The 12,767-nt window shown below is 44.7% G+C and overlaps 1 long non-coding RNA gene across 1 annotated transcript in view; it reads left to right on the top strand.

The window, feature by feature from the left end:
• Positions 1–246: 246 nt before the first annotated feature.
• Positions 247–12,767, top strand: part of LOC120536072 — a 30,775-nt gene continuing 18,254 nt past the window's right edge. The window contains exon 1 of the long non-coding RNA XR_005635009.1: positions 247–580. This is a non-coding gene — a long non-coding RNA (uncharacterized LOC120536072). The remainder of the gene's footprint in view (positions 581–12,767) is intronic.

The raw sequence follows: 12,767 nt of genomic DNA, 5'->3' as shown, positions 1-12,767 counted from the left end.
AGTTGCCTCTCCCTGTCCTTACATTGCACTGGCATCCTGGCCTGTTAAGGGTCCTTTATCAAGTCCTTCCAGGGAGCCTGTATATCCATTCCTGTTAATTTCCTGGCTGCAGCAGCGACCACCCAGTCTAACTGGTTGGCCGGCCCCAGGTCAGGTAAGAAATCTTGAACCATTCCAGCTGGGACACCAGCCCATGCCTGCCATCCATTACAAGGTATACTGTATATAGGGGGGTATTATATTGTATATTTATATGTATTAAATATGTACTTGTGTTTGTACTGTGTATGGATTGTTGTGGCTGTGTTCCTGCTGCTGCTGCTGGATAGGTTTGGCTCCAGCTTCCCTATGGCTCAGCTCAGGGTTAGCAGGCTTGGAAAACGGAAGCACATATTATTTGTTATTACTACTTGACAAGTGACAACATTTGAGATTCGATTGGTCCCATTCGTTTTGTCTCTTCCCCAGTTGGATAACAGACATGGTGAAGTGACTCGCTCACGGTCCAGCAGTGTCAGTAATGGGATCTGAAGCCTCAGCGTCGGAAGTCCAGAGCCTTAATCACTACGCCACCATGCAAGTAAAGTTAAGGCTTCTTTTTCTTATAGCACCTGTTATTGCGCTCTCTAGTTGATCTGCACGAATTCATTAAGGGTCGTTTTTTGTCTTTCTTATACGTCTCAAATCAGATTTTATGCAGTCGGGTCACGCAGCAAAGCGACGCTCGGGTAACTAATGGAACTGATGGGTGTGAACCCCCCGAAAGCACTCTTGCCAAAACGGTCCCCAATTACATCGATAATCGGTGACAGAGCAGCGCCTAGAGGCGCGACGAGGCGACTTTTCTCTTCTTCTCGTTCTTCTCGCTTTCCTTGCTCGCCGTGTAGCAGGGCCGCGCGAGAGTGTGTGTGTGTGCGTGTGTGTGTTTTCTCTGAGAGTTCTGCTAATTAGACAGGGAAGAGAAAAGGGATAGCGCGCTATGTATCTTTAATGACGGTGCTCTCTGAGCGGCTCCTGCGGGGAGCAAAGTGCTCCGCTGCGTTACTGCAGCTCTCAGCAAAATGAGAGGCTATTTCTGCCGCTTCCTGGTCCTCGTTGCCGCGTTGCCATAGTTACAGGGTTCGCACACCGAGGTCTGCTTCCCATCTCATCAGCGCGGCTGAAAGCAGGCGCCTGCCTTCTCGTTCGTCTTGTTCTCTCTCTCTCTCTCTCTCTCTCTCTCTCTCGCCCATTTTTCTTTTTTTTCCCATGAAGTCGTGCTAATCTTGTTATTCCTCTCTTCTAATTTTAGATTTTTTCCCCTCCAAGTGAATACTTTCTTCCTTTCGAGTTTCTATGAGTGTCATTTCCTTTTGACACAGCACGTTCTCCTTTTCTCTTCCTGCCATTCTTTTCCCCCTAAAGTCACTTTTTCTTTTTTTTTTTTCCTCCTCTCGCTTCTTTCTTGTCTTCTGTAATAACTCTTTTCACTTTTCTTTTCTGGGCTCTGTTCCTTTACTGCCTTTCCCTTTTCTTTCAAATTCTTTTCTTTTTCCGTAACTGTTGCAGCACAATGTCTTCACTTTAACTTCGGTAGTGAGGAGATCAGCTTACCTGATCACCGGGACCACGCGTCACGTTACCGTCCTCTCTCTTTTACCTGTCACAGAGTGTCCCGATCAAGCCACAAGTACGGCATTCTCAATGTGACATTGTCAGTTTCACCCATAATAAGTGACATTCGCAACGCTGCGCAGTGGAAGTGCTGCTGTCTCACAAGAAGACAGGGTCCCCTACTTTCTCCCTGCGTGGGGTTTGCATGCTCTCCCTGTGGTCCTGGGGGTTTCCTCGCATGCACGTCCTATAGTCTGTCTGTGTGTGTGGACAACCTGTAAATGACTGGTGTCCTGTCAAGGTGCTGTTCTAGCCTTGTGCCCTATGCTTGTTGGGATAGGCTTCAGCTTCCCCACCATTCTGCTCAGGATAAGTGGGTTTGGAAAAAGCAGAACCAGAAAAGTATATATCTTTGCAGCCCAGAGCCTCCACCCTAGAGCTCCAAGTGGGTGGCGCTAACTTATATGTCGTCCTTGGCATTATTTCAGTCTGATAACCCTCTCACAAACACTAATCGTTACCATAGTGTAAAGGGGCGGAGCTCTGTTGTCAACTCCACCCACTTGGACTGCCCATTGGAGCCAACTCCACCTACCTGGAGCTCCAAGGTGGAGGCTCTGGTGATGCAGAGGTATATAAGGGCCCGCAGCATAGGCCCCCTGGCCTGGTGCGTGGGGGATTGGGGGCGCATGTGCTCAGCCTACTACAGAAAATCAGGAAAATGAGGGAGGGAGAGTTGGCAAATGTTGGCCAGGCTCAATCATGTTTAGCAACCCAAGGGGACCCCCTTTGATCACACTCACCCCAATAAGAAACTGGTTATTAAACTATGGGTTCCATTCCATTTGGGGTCCCATTTTGTCTGAATTTGGGTTGCACAGAGTTATGGTTGTAATTAATGCAAAGGGGTCATGCATGGTTTATGGAGCATCTTGTGATGGGTCGACATGGGTAGTTTAAGCTAACGCCATCGCTTTAAAATGCTTCAGTAATTCTCCAAAGGGGAGATTGTTAGGGACCCCTACCCCGGGATAACTGTCACCAGTGATTCTCCATGGGGTCAGAGATAATTCTGGGTTTCAAAGACACAAAAAAGGCAATTAGGTTGAGAAAGAAAAGAGTATACTTATATGAAGCCATGCAACTGTGCTCTACAAATGTACTCATCCCTTTAAGGAGGACCCATAAATTAGCTCTTTAATGGGGTCTACACTCCAAAGGGGATCAAAACCCACTTTTCAATCTTGCTCATCACGATCAATCAAATCACACTGATTACTCCCCCCTTTCACTAGTGGCACCACTGCCTTGATGAGACTTTCTAGCATAACTTTCTAAATAGGTTCTCAAACTGTTATTCAACTGAGGACCTCAACAAGTGCAAATATGACATTGGAAAAATGGATGGATGGATGGTTGATTCATAGAACTTGGTGTTACTTGACCAAGAGTGGGTTTGACTTTCTTAGACAATGTAATGCACTAGTGAGACCACCTCTGGAGTCCTGTGTGCAGTTCCGGTCACCACGTTACATGAAAGACATAGCAGCACTTGAAGCTGTGCAGAGGAGAGCAACCAGGTGCATCATGGGACATAAGGACAGGTGAGTCTAGTGCAGCGGCTGCAATGATTCTGCAGTACCCCTTGGTGACCACAGCATGCACTCCTTAAACAATTTCATAAATGGTGTCCTAGGCAGCCACCTATGTCACCTAATGCATTGCTACAAAGGTTTTGTGATGTGCCATCTGTTGGAATGACAAACACAATGTATTATAATCCATCCATCCATTATCCAACCTGCTATATCCTAACTACAGGGTCATGGGGGTCTGCTGGAGCCAATCCCAGCCAATACAGGGTGCAAGGCAGGAAACAAACCTTGGGCAGGGTGCCAGCCCACCACAGGGCACACACACACACACACACGCCAAGCACACACACCAGGGACAATTTAGAATCGCCAATGCACTTAACCTGTATGCCTTTGGACTGTGGGAGGAAACCCACGGAGACACAGGGAGAACATGCAAACTCCACGCAGGGAGGACCCGGAAAGTGAACCCACTGTGCCACTGTGCCACCCCAACCTGTTTAGTCTCAAGAGGAAATTGCGTGGGGACCTCATGCAGGTCTTCAAAATCCTCAAAGGCTTTGAAAAAAGAGATCGAGACGAATTCAATTTGAGGGTGAATAGCATATAGGACACTGGTGGAAATTAAGTGGAAGAACATTTAAGACTGAAGCCAAGAAGCACATGTGTGACTGTAACAGACTGGGAGAATTAAACCTGTGTGACTGCATGTGAGAGGACCTCGTCCAGGTCTTCAAAATCAGTGTTGTGCATGATCTAGGTCAAAAGAGTGCCTTCATCGAACAAGCTCATTTTTCTAAGAACGGTGAACTTAAGGTAACGTAAGACCTCATCCAGGTCTTCAAAGTTTTCCATGGCATTGATAAAGCAGATCCAGCAGAATTCTTTCAGCTTAGGGGTGCATCACAATTGGGAAGAAGAGCATTTAGGACTGAAGTCAGGAAGGTGCTCTTTACACAAAGAGTTGTGGGACTCTGAACAAACTACCAGGGCATGGAGTTGAAGTAGAAACCTGGACATCCCGGAAGAAGAATCTGGAAGAAGATATTGGGATAGCTTAGCTATTAGCTAAACAAGTGGGCTTGATGGACTGCAGGGTCTCCTCTCATTGGTCAAATTTATTATGGTCTTTGAAGTCAGATATTCTGACCACATTGGATCAGTTTCTTCCTATTTTGCTATATGGTCGCCAGAAATGGACGCCATCCAGTGACCTGAGATGAAGATTGGACTCTTTCGTGTGTGTCTCTTCAGAGAATCCTTGGGTACCACTGGTGTGACTTTGTGTTGCTCATGGGGTCCCGAATGAGGCACATTACCTGCATTGTGAGGGATCGTCAGTTATGGCACTGCGGCCATGTGGTGCGATTACCCGAGGGTGATCCGGCTCATTGTTGAGGACCCGAGAGGCTGGACCAGGCCAAGTGGATGGCCACTTAACACCTGGCTTTGCAAATAGTGGGTCATTTCTGAGGGGTGGAACTGGACTGTGTGTCTGTCTGGGGGGATTGCCAACCAGGATCCCGAGCTGTTCTGTCATGTGGAGGAGAGTGTGGCATCGCAATGCACCAGTGCATGCCCCCCAACCTGACCTGATCTGTTTCTTCTCAGAGTACGTGATGCAGCGATTACTGTTGCTATCTCGTGGCTCCAGGAGATTCCCATTCTTACTTGTTTGGTGTCTTCTCAAAGACGACTGATTGTCAACTCTAAACTGATTTGGTGAGTGTGATCGCGTCTTGTGAAGGAGCAATTCTAATGAGTTCGGAGAAATCACAGACGTATTTGCGAATCTCGCCGACTTCAGTGAAATGCATCGAACTCAATGGGGGCGGACTAACTGAACGAGATTATAATGGCGCAGTTATCTTTAAACCGTCCCTGGGGGCTTGGGAAACGTTTGCCAATTTTACGGGACCGATTCTCGTCGCCAAAAAGGTGACGTGGGCTGTGCGGCAGGAGCGCCAACCACTGCACCGCCGAGCCTCTGTGAATTTAAAAAGAAGAAAGACCGCAGTCAGTGACGCGCAATTTCGTCAAAACAAAGCGGAAATGGCGAAATCGCCGTCAAACTTCAGGAGAAATGCGAAGTTCTGTTAAAGGCAGGAAATCCAGAGTGGAGGGTCACTAATGAAGCCGCTGGCTCGTTCGGTTTTTTGAAGTCTGCGCTGAAGGCGAGATCTCTAAACTGTCTGTGCTGATGCCTTGCACTTTTTTCTTCTCTCAAAACGATAGAATGGTCCTGTAAATAGTAATAAATATTTCCTTATTATTATCATTTCATAGCGTTTCCTGGGTTTTTTGGGGGCGGCGTCAGGCTCCTTCACGGTTTGTCTTTTAATCTTCACGTGGCTAATTATGCACGCAAAGGGAACGCCCCTCCTTCTCTTCTACTGACGTGAAATTCAAAGATCGACCTGCACATTTGGCGACCAGCCTCGTTATTTATGCTGTATATGCTTCATAAAAATAACATTTTGAGGACCTGCATTATTATGTTCTACCAGTAATTAAGTCTCAGAGAGTCTGTGATGCACCTGATCAGCGGTCCCATCCAATGTTGGCTGTAACAGCTCTGGGGGAGAAGGGGGCATCGCGCTGGTCTCGCAAAGAATTATGGGGTGCATAGGAAAACAAATTCTCTTGAACTGAATTAGTCATCTGTGGTGGGCTGGATTTTGTTTCCTGCCTTGCGCCCTGTGTTGGTACCAGCAGACCCCCGTAATCCTGTAGTTAGGATATAGCGGGATGGATGGATGAATTAGTCTGGCAGTATACTGCGCAAGGCAGGAACAAATCCCGGGCAGGGTGCCAGCCTATCGCAGGGCACACACACACCAAGCACACACTAGGGACACTTTAGGATCGCCAATGTACCTGACCTTTGAGAGGAAATAAACACAGACACTGGGAGAACATGCAAACTCCACGCAGGGAGGTCCCGGGAAGCGAACCCAGTAGGGCTACCACTGCGCCATCCTTGAACTGAATTATTAGTAAGTAATTCAACGAAGAGGGGCGAAGGCGGACGCGGAAAATTCACTTTGGCGAAATTCACTGATCAACACTAATGACGAATCCTCAAAAGCAGATTCCTACTTTGTGCCTGATTAATCTCCCCGCAACCTTAAACGTGAATGAGCGCGTTCTGAAAATAAAAACGTTGAAGGTAACAAGAACACGAGGACACGGTTGGAAATTTGCTCCGGAAAGGTTTTTGCACAAATGTTGGAAGATTTTTCTTCACACACACGACCACGGACACATGGATTAAATGACCGAATACACTCTTTAAAATCCCGTTTTTTTTACATGGAACTTTATGGCTCTTTAATTGGGTTATATGGTTCCTCGTAGCTCCATTCCTCGACCAAATTTCATTTCGTGACGGGCTCTTTGCTTATGAAGCTGACTGCTTGTTCTTTGAAAAACTTTGTGTTATGTAGAAAAAAACGGAAATCTTAAATGTCTAGCAGGACACCAACAGAGTAAAAAAGCCTGCTTGTTACTATCTCGTATACGAGACGTAAGTGGAACGTAATGGAATCGTTCGAAGACTCGATGTCGAGATTTTAATGAATCTCGACTTTGTAGACCTTCCTGACTTTCTCGTATAAGGAAAGTATTGGAATACTCCAAAAAAAAATCCATTTTGAGATTGTGACGAATCCAGGGGTTCTCAACGTCGGTCCTAGGGAGCCCCGTCACTGCACGTTTTTGTTCCAACCAGCTTCTGTTTTTGATTGAACTCCTGGGCTAATTAGGTGAACGGATATTTCCCAGGTTCTGTGTTTAGGGAACAATATATTAATTAGAAAACTAAGTTTGCTAAAAAAAAAAATTAAAAAAAAAAAAATAAAATGTACCAAGCAGTTATATAGGAATAATGTATTTTTTTCTTTTTAACAGTATTTTCATCTTGATTTTCATTCTACTTTTCAAGGTGCTCTAATGTTTAATTAATCAATTATTTACTAATTAGTGGGTCTGACGCTAAAGTAGTTGCAGCTTTTGATAATCCAGTGTTGTTTGCCTGGGTGCCTGCTCTGCTCGTTTTAAGTTGTCATTATTAAGATACAATGAAGGGGGAAAAACTGCACAGAGAAAAGAGCAAAGTATAATGAAATCAACAAAAGAAAGTTAAACATTTAAATCTATAGCAAAAGCAGAAATATTTATAAATGTCTTATAAATGTAAAAATCATGCTGCTATGCTTTTCTGAATGTCAAATAAAAGAGAAAAAAAAAATCCCAGTTAATTAAATGCGCTCAGTGTTATCAGGTGTTGTCACTGATTAAGAAGCTGGTTGGAACAAAAACCTGCAGTCACAGGGGGTCCCCAGGACCGAGTTTGAGAAACACTGTTTTAGACCATCCTGAGTCCGGAAATACCACTTTTGGAATTGCGTGCATGTGTGCGTGTGCATGTGTGCATGTGTGTGCGCGTGTGCGTGTGCGTGTGTGTGTGTGTGTGTGCATGTGCGTGTGCATGTGTGTGTGTGTGTGTAAACACGATAACTTGATTACACCTTCACTTAGGTCAACCAAATTCTGAAAGCATTAGGTACAAAATGTAGATTTTTATCAACGTTTGGGCTGTTTAAACAGAAGTGGTACTCAACCTTTCATTCAGCAGCTGCAGCGTCCGATTTATTCAACTTTACTTTTATAATAATTGTTCAGTATATTATTAATTTAATTTAGATTTTTTGTTGATGGTGTGTTTCTTTGTGCCGGTCCCAAGCCCGGATAAATGGGGATGGTTATGTCAGCAAGGGCATCCGGTGTAAAATTTTGCCAACTCAATATGCAGACAACAATACAAATTTCCATACCGGATCGGTCGAGCTCCGGGATAACAACAACCGCCATCAGTACTATTAGCCAACAGGGTGCTGGCAGAAATTGGGCTACTGTTGGCCGAAGAAGAAGAAGAGGGGGAGATGTGTCCGGAGGCAGGAGGAGAGTAAAGAGAGTGGAACTGAGGGTAGGAACTCTGAATGTTGGCAGTATGACTGGCAAGGGGAGAGAGTTAGCAGACATGATGGAGAGAAGGAAGGCTGATATATTGTGAGTTCAAGAGACTAAATGTAAGGGAAGTAAGGCCAGGTGGATTCAAATTGTTCTATTATGGTGTGGAGGGGAGGAGAAATGGAGTAGGAGTTATTCTGAAGGAACAGCATGTCAAGAGTGTTTTGGAGGTGAAAAGAGTGTCAGACAGAGTGATGATTATGAAGCTGGAAATTGGAGGTGTGATGATGAATGTTGTTAGTGCATATGCACCACAAGTTGGGTGTGCAATGGGTGAGAAAGAAGATTTTTGGAGTGAGTTGGATGAGGTGATGAACAGTGTACCCAAGTGACAGAAAGTGGTGATTGTAGCGGATTTCAATGGACATGTTGGTGAAGGGAACAGAAGAGACGAGGAGGTGATTGTTAGGTATGGTGTCAAGGAGAAGAATGAAGAAGGTCAGAGGATAGTGGATTTTGCCAAAAGGATGGACATGGCTGTGGTGAATACGTATTTTAAGAAGAGGGAGAACATAGGGTTACGTACAAGAGTGGAGGAAGATGCACACAGGTAGATTACATCCAATGCAGAAGAGTCAATCTGAAGGAGATTGAAGACTGCAAAGTGGTGGCAGGGGAAAGTGTAGTTAGACAGCATAGGATGGTGGTCTGTAGGATAAAGTTGGAGATGAAGAAGAGGAGGAGAGTGAGGGCAGAGCCAAGGATCAAGTGGTGGAAATTGAAAAAGGAGGACTGCAAGGTTGAGTTTAGGGAGGAGATAAGACAGGCATTGGGTGGTAGTGAAGAGTTACCAGACAGATAGGAAACTACAGCAGAGGTAGTAAGGGTGACAGCAAGAAGGGTGCTTGGCATGACATCTGGACAGAGGAAGGAGGAAAAGAAAAACCTGGTGGTGGAATGGGGAAGTACAGGAGAATATACAGAGGAAGATGATGGCAAAGAAGAAGTGGGATAGTCCGAGAGATGCAGAAAGTAGACACGAGTACAAGGAGATAAGGCACAAGGTGAAGAGAGAGGTGGCGAAGGCTAAAGAAAAGGCGTATGATGAGTTGTATGAGAGGTTGGACACTAAAGAGGAAGAAAAGGACTGGTGGGCTAGACAGAGGGACTGAACTGGGAAAGATGAGCAGCAGAATAGGGTGATAAAGGATAAAGATGGAAACGTACTCACAAGTGAGGAGAGTGTGTAGAGCAGATGGAAAAAGTACTTTGAGAGGCTGATGAAGGAAGAGAACGAGAGAGAGAAGAGGTTGGATGACGTGGAGATAGTGAATCAGGAAGTGCAACAGATTAGCAAGGAAGAAGTAAGGACAGTGATGAAGAGGATGAAGAATGGAAAAGCCGTTGGTCCAGATGGCATACCTGTGGAAGTATGGAGGTGTTTAGGAGAGATGACAGGGGAGTTTTTAACAGGATTGTTTAATGGAATTTTGGAAAGTGAGAGGATGCCTGAGGAGTGGAGAAGAAGTGTACTGGTGCCGATATTTAAGAATAGATAGATAGATAGATAGATAGATAGATAGATACTTTATTAATCCAAAGGGGAAATTCACAAATAATAAGGGGGATGTACAGAGCTGCAGTAACTACAGGGGGGAAACATTGATGAGCCACAGCATGAAGTTATGGGAAAGGGCAGTGGAAGCTCAGTGAGGTGATGATTAGTGAGCAGCAGGATGGTTTCATGCCAAGAAAGAGCACCACAGATGTGATGTTTGTTCTGAGGATGTTGATGGAGAAGTAGAGAGAAGGCCAGAAGGAGTTGCATTGTGTCTTTGTGGACCTGGAGAAAGCAACTGACAGAGTGAGGAGAGAGGAGTTGTGGTATTGTATGAGGAAGTTGGGAGTGGCAGAGAACTACGTAAGAGTGGTACAGGATATGAACGAGGACAGTGTGACCGTGGCGAGGTCTGTGGTAGGAGTGATGGAGGTGGGATTACATCAGGGATTGGCTCTGAGGCCTTTCTTATTTGCAATGGTCATGGACAGGTTGACAGATGAGATTAGACAGGAGTCCTCATGGACTATGATGTTTGCTGATGACATTGTGATCTGTAGTGAGAGAAAGGAGCAGGTTGAGGAGATCCTGGAGAGGTGGAGATCTGCTCTAGAGAGGAGAGGAATGAAGGTCAGTAGGACCACCAAGACAGAAAACATGTGTGTGAATGAGAGAGGAGGTCAGTGCAATGGTGAAGATGAGGGGAGTAGAGTTGGTGAAGGTGGATGAGTTTAAATACTTGGGATCAACAGTACAGAGTAATGGGGACTGAGGAAGAAAGGTGAAGAAGAGAGTGCAGGCAGGGTGGAGAAGAGTGTCAGTAGTGATTTGTGACAGAAGGGTATCAGCAAGAGTGAAAGAGATGGTCTACAGGATGGCAGTGAGACCAGCTGTGTTATATGGGCTGGAGACGGTGGCACAGGTGACAGAGCTGGAGGTGGCAGAGTTAAAGATGCTAAGATTTGCTTTCGGGGGTGACGAGGATGAACAGGATTAGAAATGAGGACATTAGAGGGTCAGCTCAAGTTGGACGGTTGGGAGGCAAAGTCAGAGAGGCGAGATTGTATTGGTTTGGACATGTGCAGAGGAGAGATGCTGGGTATATTGGGAGAAAGGTACTAAGGATAGAGCTGCCAGAGAAGAGGAAAAGAGGAAGGCCTAAGAGAAGGTTTATGGATGTGGTGAGAGGAGACATGCAGGTGATGGGTGTGACAGAACAAGATGACGAGGACAGGAAGAAATGGAAAAAGATGATCCACTGTGGTGACACCTAATGGGAGTAGCCGAAAGAAGAAGAATAAAAAAGAGGAATCAGTTTAAATGACAGCTTTGCCAAAGTGTGTTAGCATGAGACACTCTATGCATTGTGGTGTTTTATTGCACAAAAAAACAGCCAATAATAATAATAATAATAATCCATTCATTATGATACTAGCTGTACTACGTATCTAAGATGGGTTGAAATCTAAATAATCAATGTGCATATTCAGCATTCATGTCTATTCTAATGTATTTTATGATGCACATAATAATAAATCCATGCCATTCTTCATTCCAACAGATGGTGTATCACAATCATTTGTAGTAATAAAATGCATTGTATTATTCATTCCAACAGATGGCATACAATATCACAAACTTTTGAAGTCATAAAATGCACTGCATTCTTCATTCCAACAGTTGGCGCATCACAATCATTTATAGTAGTAAAATGCATTTATTTTTCATTCTAACAGATGGCTTATCACAAACATTTGTTGTCATAAAATGTATTGCACTTTTCATTCCAGCAGGTGGCACGTCACAAATGTTGGTAGTAATAAAATGCCTGGCATTTTTCATTTGAACAGATGACACATCCTAAACATTTGTAGTAACAAAAAGCATTGGTTATTTCAATCCAACAGATGGTGCATCACAATCATTGGTAGTAATACATGCATTGGAGTTTTCATTCCAACACATGGCGCATCACAAACTTTTGTAGTAAGAAAATGTTTTGCGTTTTTAATTCCAACAGATGGATGGTTCTTTTGGTTTCCTAAGGCATCGCACTGAAGAGCCACTCTTGCACCTTTACTTTTAAGAGTATAAGCACTGAATAAAAGATCTAAATATTTGTGATGGGAAATTTCAGTCTTTTTTAGGACATTTGCAAAAATGAACACCCCGTTTCCTCTATGACATTCTAGGTTATTGAGTTTTGGTTGATGTAGGAATTAATGAGCTTAAATAATTTTGGCACAAGGCTGCAACATAACTAAAGGTTAAAAAATTGAAGGGGGCTGAAGAGGGACGTGAGGAGGCGTTTGAAATTGGGTATGCAGCAGTTTTCTCTGTGGGGCCTCATAGCCCAGTAGTACCTCAGTCAAGGAAAAAAGAGTGACGTACATTTAGTCCCATGTGATGGGATGTGGAGGGGTACCCCCTTAAAGATCCATGTGATCAATGGCAGGGTTTGTGGGTGGCCAGTGCATTTGTGGGTTGGTGTATTGTACCAGGTTAGGTTTTGGGTCCCCTTTGATGACAAAGCACTGTAATTCCGTACGCATCTTGGAAAGGTACAGGACCCAATGCGACAACCCAACCACTTTTTTTATCCCAGAGTCTGAGTACTTTCTGAGTGCACTGGAAATAAAATGTGTGATTATGACATGGCTAATTTGGTTCGTCATTTAGCCTAACACGTTACGGTGTTAAAGCCAAAGTAAAACCCCTCAAAAAACGGGTAGAACTTGTAAAGTGCAATCGGGGAAGAATCGGGACTGGAAGCCATGGCGCTGAATTCCTGAACCGGGAGGGCGACCTGCTGCGCCACCCTGCCGATCACGGCTGCAAAACAATTTGAATGCATTAAACCACACATCGTTTTATTTAAAAAAAGTCTATTTTTAAGTAGATGTAGGCTCCCCTCCTTTCGCGGCCTAACGTGGGCTAAGTGGGTTTGAAATTATGTGGACAATCATTTTAGGAGATGTGCCATCTTTCAGCTGAAAAGTCCGAGGGCTGAGCGCTGGCTGACGCTCCTTACTTCCAGACGGCAGCCGATC

The sequence above is a fragment of the Polypterus senegalus genome, chromosome 9, assembly GCF_016835505.1.
Source record: "Polypterus senegalus isolate Bchr_013 chromosome 9, ASM1683550v1, whole genome shotgun sequence".
NCBI classification, from domain to species: Eukaryota; Metazoa; Chordata; class Cladistia; order Polypteriformes; family Polypteridae; genus Polypterus; species Polypterus senegalus.
The sequence above is the reverse complement of the archived record's forward strand: the minus strand, read 5'-3'. Positions and strand labels throughout refer to the sequence as shown.